Source organism: Ceratotherium simum, chromosome 7, assembly GCF_057802395.1.
Source record: "Ceratotherium simum simum isolate JZ-2026a chromosome 7, ASM5780239v1, whole genome shotgun sequence".
Classification (NCBI taxonomy): Eukaryota; Metazoa; Chordata; class Mammalia; order Perissodactyla; family Rhinocerotidae; genus Ceratotherium; species Ceratotherium simum.
Window position 1 is genome coordinate 5,943,246 of NC_141906.1, and position 7,598 is coordinate 5,950,843.

The following is a 7,598-nucleotide window of genomic DNA, read 5'->3' on the forward strand; positions in this document are numbered from 1 at the left end:
AAGCTTTGTACCACTAAGATATCAACACCAGCATTTAACCTGCGGACAATTACGGAAGTGCGGCTGAATAACAGGTGGTTGGGTTCTGAGTATTTGGAAACCCATTTATCATTTAAGTTAGTGATATCCACTTAGTATGTAGACTTTAGAATTTAGGAACAATATTTGTAAACTATCAGAAGTGAAAAGCAATCAGCATTGAGAAAAAACAAACAAAACAACTACCAGTATTAGTCATAGGAGATTTACCCAGATTGCCATGAATTTTTTAGGATCTAGTTTTACACATAGGTTGAACCACATGAAATTCTATTTGTGTAAATAAAAAAGAATTAAATCTCAGAAATTACATGTGGTTCAACATGGCGGACAATATGACAGAGGTCTTTTCATAGAGCTACGCCATGGTAGCAGCCATTTTTTCAGGGCTTAACAGGCTTGAATTTAGGCCACTGTATTAATTCTAACATTAATAATCCTTCATTCATCCAACAATATTTACTTAGAGCCTACTATTTGGCAAACATGGTACCGTGGACATGAGTTACACTATTGGAAGGAACAAACAAACAATATCTTTACCTTCATCAAATTTACAATCTAGTAGATGACAAGTAAAATTAATACAATAAAAAGTAAAATATATGTATAGTATTTTAATCAGTATTAAGTGCTAAGAACAAAAATATATAGCAGGGAAAGAAGATATGTTGTGAGGGTGTAGGGGCTGTAATTTTCAAGTAGTTGTTCTGGAAGGTTTCAAGAAGAAACAAAATCTGGAAGGTCCAGAAAAGCAGTCCGGGCAGAGGGAAAAGCAGGCGAATGCCTGGTGTGGTGAAAAGTCAGTGTGGCCAGAAGAGGTGAGCCAGAGGGCAATGTATGAGTAAGATGAGAAAAACAACCGTGGCACTAGCTGAGGGAGGGCCTCTTGAGTAAGGGCTTAGGCTTTTCCTGTAAGTGAAATGGGAAGCCTAAGAAGGTTTGAACAAAGAAGTAACTTTATCTTATTCCCAACAGACTCACTCTGTCTAGTGAGTTGGGAATAGATTTAGGGGCAGGAATAGATGCTGGAAGACAAATTAGGAGGCTGATATAATTATCCCAGTGAGACATGATTTACTTGGGATAGAATGGGGTACCGTGTAGAGGATGGAGAGAGATTGGATACTGGATATATTCTAAAAGCAGAACTGAAGTATTTCCTGAAATACAGAATATGAGTGTGAGTGAAAGAGAGGTATCAGAAGTTACTCCAAGATTTTTCGCTTTAATGGCAAGCAGGATAAAGTTGTTATAAATATGTTGGAGAGGACTGTGGGAAGAGCAAGTTTGTAGTAGAAGGAATATTAGGATTTCAGTTGTGGATATACTGCATTTGAGAGGTCAATTAGGTATTGAGTGTCCAGTAGCACATCAATTAGGATTCAGTTAGGGCATCAGAACCAGTAAGAATGATATGGAAGAAGAGGTTTATCACAGAGGTTTGACTTCCAAAATTGTTGGAACTGATGCAGAATTTTTTGGAAAGCTGTACCCTTTGCATCTGGTGGTGGTCCTAAAATCACTGTTCTACAGCAGGGTTGGCAGTTGGGGAGGAAACAGACAGTGAAAGAGAGTTAGCAGTACAAAACAAACCCTAAAACAATATGGAACAACCTACAATGACAAAATGGAACCTGTGAGAACAAACCAGAGCATGTGTCTCTCTCTCACTCTCTCTAACCTCAGTGATGAGGATTGGCTTGCAGAGGACACTGGATTGCTTTGCTGCAGAGATACACCATGTTCTTGGCCCCAAAGGAGAGAAGCTGAAAAGAGAAAGTGCAACAGCAGCCAGAAAGGACTGGATATGGTGACCTTTCTCATCAACAAGGTGAGCCAGCAAATCGGTGAGCATGTGTGTGAGCTGCAGCAGCACTTGACACACGGCATCAACATTCAGTGCTTAATGGCCGTTGCTTTGCTTCCAAATCTCATTTTTTCCTGTGGCCAGCCCTCACTTGGAAATATACAGGGAAGAGAATTGAAGGAAATATTATCCCAGATTAGCCAGGGTGACACAGTACCAAACTACTACATGTAGGCAGTTACATAGTGTGCCTAGAATGCAGGAAGGAGGAATGGGCTTACAGTGTACACCTGGGTTTATTCCCTGAGAGGTGGTACTCAAAGTAAAGCAATTGGATTACATCACCTAAGCTGTGCATGTAGGTAGAAGAGAGAAAAATGTCCAAGAATGAAGCCCCAGGGCACTCCAAGTTTTGGATGTCAAGGATGTGAGGAGGAACCTGCCAAGGACACTGAGAAGAAACAGAATGTAGGATGAAAATCTAGTGAAGATGAGATCCAAAAGTTAAGCAAAGACAGAGTGATTCGAGAAAGAGAAGTGATCATTTCTCCTTTTCCCCACCGTCATCGAATTCCCTCTTTGAGAAAATAGGCTTCACATTTCCATCCTAGTTGTTCACCCAGACACAGTCAAGAGTGTAGGACAGTACCAGTCCTCTCTGTGTCATTAGATGACAGAATCACTTGCAATACATTTTTTCTTTTTACAAATGAGAAAAATGTTTATTAAGGAAACAACAATTTAACAGCTCTTGCTGAGGAGAATTTTGTAGACTAGAGCACAATCTGAAGATAATTACAGTTTCAATTATTAAGACACTACATAGGGTGCTTATTTTGTAACCAGGCAGTTGCTGAAGTCTGTGACATGCCGATAGAAACGTGTTATTAAAAATTACAGTGTTTGGTGGTAACTGTGATATCCTCTCGAGCAGCAGCTCCTGGAAAGAATGCCACCGTCAGGTACGGCTCAGCAGCGTCATATCAGCAAAATTTGTGGACATAGCCATCTTTCCCCATTGCAGATAACCTGTGTGTTCCTAAAGGAAGCCAGTGAGACAGGACTTGCATATGTTTTCTTCAACTTGATAGTTAGATACCGTTGGATGTCTACCATGTTGTTTATGAAATCTATCAACAGCCCGTAACATTAAGTCCAGTACTATCCCGTTATCTGGAATGTCCATATTGGAAATGATTTCATCCTTATTAATTATGTCCAAACCACATTCTTTAGTTAAGGATCGACATCCTACAACTTGAAGAAATGAAGAATTACTGCAGAGTGATGTTAACTCCTCTGAAATGGCCTCTGTTGTTAGCCTATGGACTGCAGCATTTTTTCCACATGATTATTCACAGCAAAAGCATCTTTCTTCACTTTAACATAGTAAACGTTTTACAGTTTTACATACGCACCCAAATCTATAGTCATGTAGGGAGTTCTGCCTCCTTGTCCACAAAGTCCTTTAACTCATAAGCTAAACACCAAAAGAACGGAGTCTGTTTGCTGATATTTATGCAGCAATTATCATTAACTATATCTTCAATATTGACTGGGACCTGACTTGTATTTATTGCTGTGTTTATATTTTTAATAGCTTTTTCAAAATTCTCTTCATCTACTGGAGCCCTAATTTAATTCATTAGAATCCCTTGTCTAATCAAATCTCTGAAGACTTTTTTTCCTTTACACATTTTAGGTGTTCATCCATTTTTTTGTTATTCCACTGTGCTAAATATTTAGCTATCATCGCAATTTATAGAGTATCGCTATGGTCTTTTCTTTTCCCATACAATCGAAATTATAAGACTGAAAATGTTCTCTCAGTTCAGAAAATGGTTTATCCAGTTGTAGATCTTCTAATGCATTATATTGGTGAAATTCTAGTACCGGATGTTCTTTTATAATGATCCTCTTATAGTCAACTAGCCATACATGTCCTATAGATTAAAAGAGAGATTTGGGAATTCCAGAGGACATCAGCTAAATATAGCAGTGTACTTTCAGGGAACCAGGTGCAACCACAGTGGTAAATCTACAGGAAAAAGAAAGGTCATTGTTTAGAAAGTTTTCTGAACTTTCTTCCACAAACTTCCAGACACATTGTTATTTAATTCCTGTAAGAATTCCATGACAATTTGAGCTTGGTTCTTGCTGATACTGCTTCTTTGTAGGAAAAAACAATGTTTTCAACATCTTCTCTGGTGATCTGATTTCCATCAGTAATTATAAATGAATCAATACCTGGTCATACCAAGTTTTTAAGAGTTTTAGTTCCTGTGGTTGTTGCATTTATTAGGCAAACACGAGCAGACTCTAAAGCCTCTTGCCTGTGATTACTCCACAACCTCAGCTGCCCCCAGAAAAAGCCAGGACCCTGTGAAGTGCCACCATCGCCTCTTGAAATAATTTTCTTTTATCAGAAACCTTTCTTTTTATTTTCCAGCTTTACTGAGATATAATTGACATATAACATTATGTAAGTTTAAGGTGTACAATGCGTTTATTTGATACACTGCAATGTGTTTTTAATATTATTATATTTTAATGTAGTACAGGATGAAGTTTAATATAAAAATGGAATTTCGCCATGAACATTTCTTTCCATGTCTTGTGGTTCTTTCATTGATATTGAATGTTACCTTGATATTCTTATTTCCTGAACCCCACAGGTGAGAGAGGAAGGTTGCAAAAGAGTAAGAATAAACTACTTATCTTGAAAAAAAAAAAACCTCTTCAATTCTGATATCAATCTGAGCCTATTCTGCACTAGGAAAGAAGGTTCCAGTAGAGATTCTGTGAAGAGTATAAACCTGTACGCTGTCATGTGGTCATTTGCCAGTTACTCTTACACAGAGCTGATGCTACAGACGGAGTGTGCATTTCCAACTCTCCAGTTGAGTCACTTAACCTCTCTTTACCTTTAAAAATAGGGATAAATTGTTCTTTGACTTACTTCAATGAGATGATGTGACTATTGATGAGATAACGTTTGTGAAACAATTTGGTTGTCTCACAAAGTAGTTGCCATATGATTTCAAAACCACCTACTGGATTTTTCCTGTCTGAAGAACAAACCCTTGGAGTTAGATTATTCCTGTAGCTTTACATGGGTTCAGAATGAAGGGAGATTCTTTCCTGCAAAAAGGAATCAAATGATGTATGGTTGCCAAAGGAGGCCTGTCTGTCTCGGAAAAACCTCTGATGACTAAATGACGCTTTCATAAATGTACATTAGGTCTGTCCATCTCTGAAAGACGCAAATGAATTCCTCAAGGACAGAAGACTCGAGGACTCTGATTCCTGGGAAAGCAGTTCTTTTCTTGGTGAACTGTTTTGTGTCATTACTATTTACTGAGTTTCCCAGGTTATAAAATGGAGACATTTTGTCTATTTACTACGTAAACCTGAATCTCGAAATCCTGCCCCTTCTTCCTCCAAGCTTTACTAACCATGTCTTGTTTCTTTATCCTCATTAATGGGCTTTATTTCAGACTGTCACGCTCCTCTCACCTTGAGTGTTGTGATGATCTCCTGTCTGGTGTTCTTGCTTCCTTTTTACATTTGTCCCTTGCATTCTCCAAATTCATGGTGTGTGTGTTCATCTTTGATCTGGTCTCTATTTGTTCTATCAAATCCATACTCTGCCACTTCCCAAATAGAGCTTTTGCACTAGTCATACTGAAAAACATACAGTTTTCTGAAGATATGACATGTTTCGCACTCTAGCCTTTGCACATGTGACTTCTGCTGAAATGCCCTTCTATGGGAGCCACAGTAGAATGTGGTGGTTGGCATAAGGATTTGGAAGCTGGATGCTTATATTCAAGTCCTATTTCCTCCTTTCCTGCCTTTATGACCTTGGACAATGTTTTTAAACACTTTGTTCTTCAGTTCCCTGTCTTGAAAATGAAAATGGAGGTATAATAATAATAATAATAATAATAATAATAATAATATCATCTACCTTAAGAGTTTTTGTGAGGTGCAAATGAGGTAATTAATGCATGGAAAGCACTTAGTACTATGCCATGAATGTAGACAATAACTGATTCCGTTACCTATTATTATTATATTTTGGCCAATTCCAACTTATCCCTTGTTTAAGTTCCAATTTGCTATTTTTGTGTGTGTGTGTGAAACCTTTTCCAACATGTTTCTTCCTCTACTACCAGCAGCATTAATCACTCCCTTTTCTGTGCCAATCTTCTATATTCTATAGATAATCTTATAATATAACTCTTACAAATGATTGGTATTATCTACCTCTCTTGTGTACTGGGCTATGAGTCTTTCTTGAAGTTAAGGCCTAGGTCTTATTTCTTTTCTATTCTCACTTTCTGTTATAGAACCTGTCATAAGAGAGACGCTTAATAAATATACTGAATATGTGAATGAAAAGTAGAGTCAGGAGGGGTTTGTTAGAAAATACTCCTGGAGGCCCAGCGGGAGTTACTGCTCTCTAATTCTGGGGAACACGTGACACCTAGGGCTTGACAGGAGAATTATTTTCCTCAAGCACATGAATGTTTTCTTTTCTAGTATTCTGAAATGAATACTTCATGCAGGAGAGTCATTTTCCTTTAATTTTTACCTTTGGAGAAATTCTTCCCTTGCTTCCAATTAACTGACTTCGTCATTGACTCAAAAACCTAAAATGATTTGTTCAGCCAAAAGTCCCAACTGGCTTTTGGCAGTTACAGCTCAGCACACCAGGGAAGCACAGTAGGAGAGATTTGTATTAAAATATGTCAGATTTTTTGCACTGTTCTTATAGCTACAATTTGGGAAGCAACATTAATTACTATTCAGCAATATTTTCTGAATCATATTGATTTCATAATTAAGAACGGGAGAGTAAAGCTTTGGTTTTAATTTTTTTAACTACTTGTTTATTTTAGACTGGAAATGTGTTCATATATCCATAATTAGATCACAACACATAAATTTCCTTATTAAAGTGACAACATCAGTGGATCTCTATCTTTATAATTTTATCACAAAATCAATTCCATGAATTTAAGTAAAAGTATTGTGAGAAGACACCCATATTTAGCTCCCATAGCCAATGCTGCTTATTTTTTCCGAAAGCTTTTCTCTACCGTCTTTTGTGTGTGTTGAAAAAACATTTTTAAATCAGTGCAGATGATAAATAAGTTAATTAGAAATTTAGCTTTAGGCATTTGGGAGAAAATTGAATTGGATTTCCTAATATTTTGATATTTGTCCTTAGTGCATAAGTTTGACAAATCATTTTATTATTATTTACCTCAACAATATACACTTCCCAGTACAAAGGCACCATATGTGTAAGTGATGAGTATAAAGCACTTCTCCTCTGGTGGCTTCAGAAAGATCTTTGCTTTTTCCTGTTCAGCTTTGAGCAACTGTAAAAAAACTCTCTTAAATCAAGGACATAGGGGTTTGTTTTCAGCTTCCAGATGGTTTAACCTCCACTCAGCTTAGTCATTTACCCTCTACAACCACCAATATATCTCTTATTTAATTAATTTCAAAGTGCATTATCAAAATATATTGGCAAACTATAGAGAGGGGGAAGTAATACCTCAGTTTCTGTCCCAGAGTGAGTATCAAACAGAACCACGGGATATAGACCAGTTGTATGTAAATTTTTAATAGCTAAGTGTTGTAATATGTGCCACATAGGGAAAGGATATTTGTTTCCTACAGGCAGGATGGTAGGCATATTGAGGTCTGTATTCTGGAGTGGTGTTGGATTTGTACT

General features: G+C 37.3%; 1 pseudogene; it reads right to left on the reverse strand.

Annotated features, from left to right (window-relative positions):
* Window positions 1–2,736: 2,736 nt before the first annotated feature.
* On the reverse strand, window positions 2,737–4,199 carry LOC101404667 (NEDD8-activating enzyme E1 regulatory subunit pseudogene; annotated as a pseudogene).
* Window positions 4,200–7,598: the final 3,399 nt, after the last annotated feature.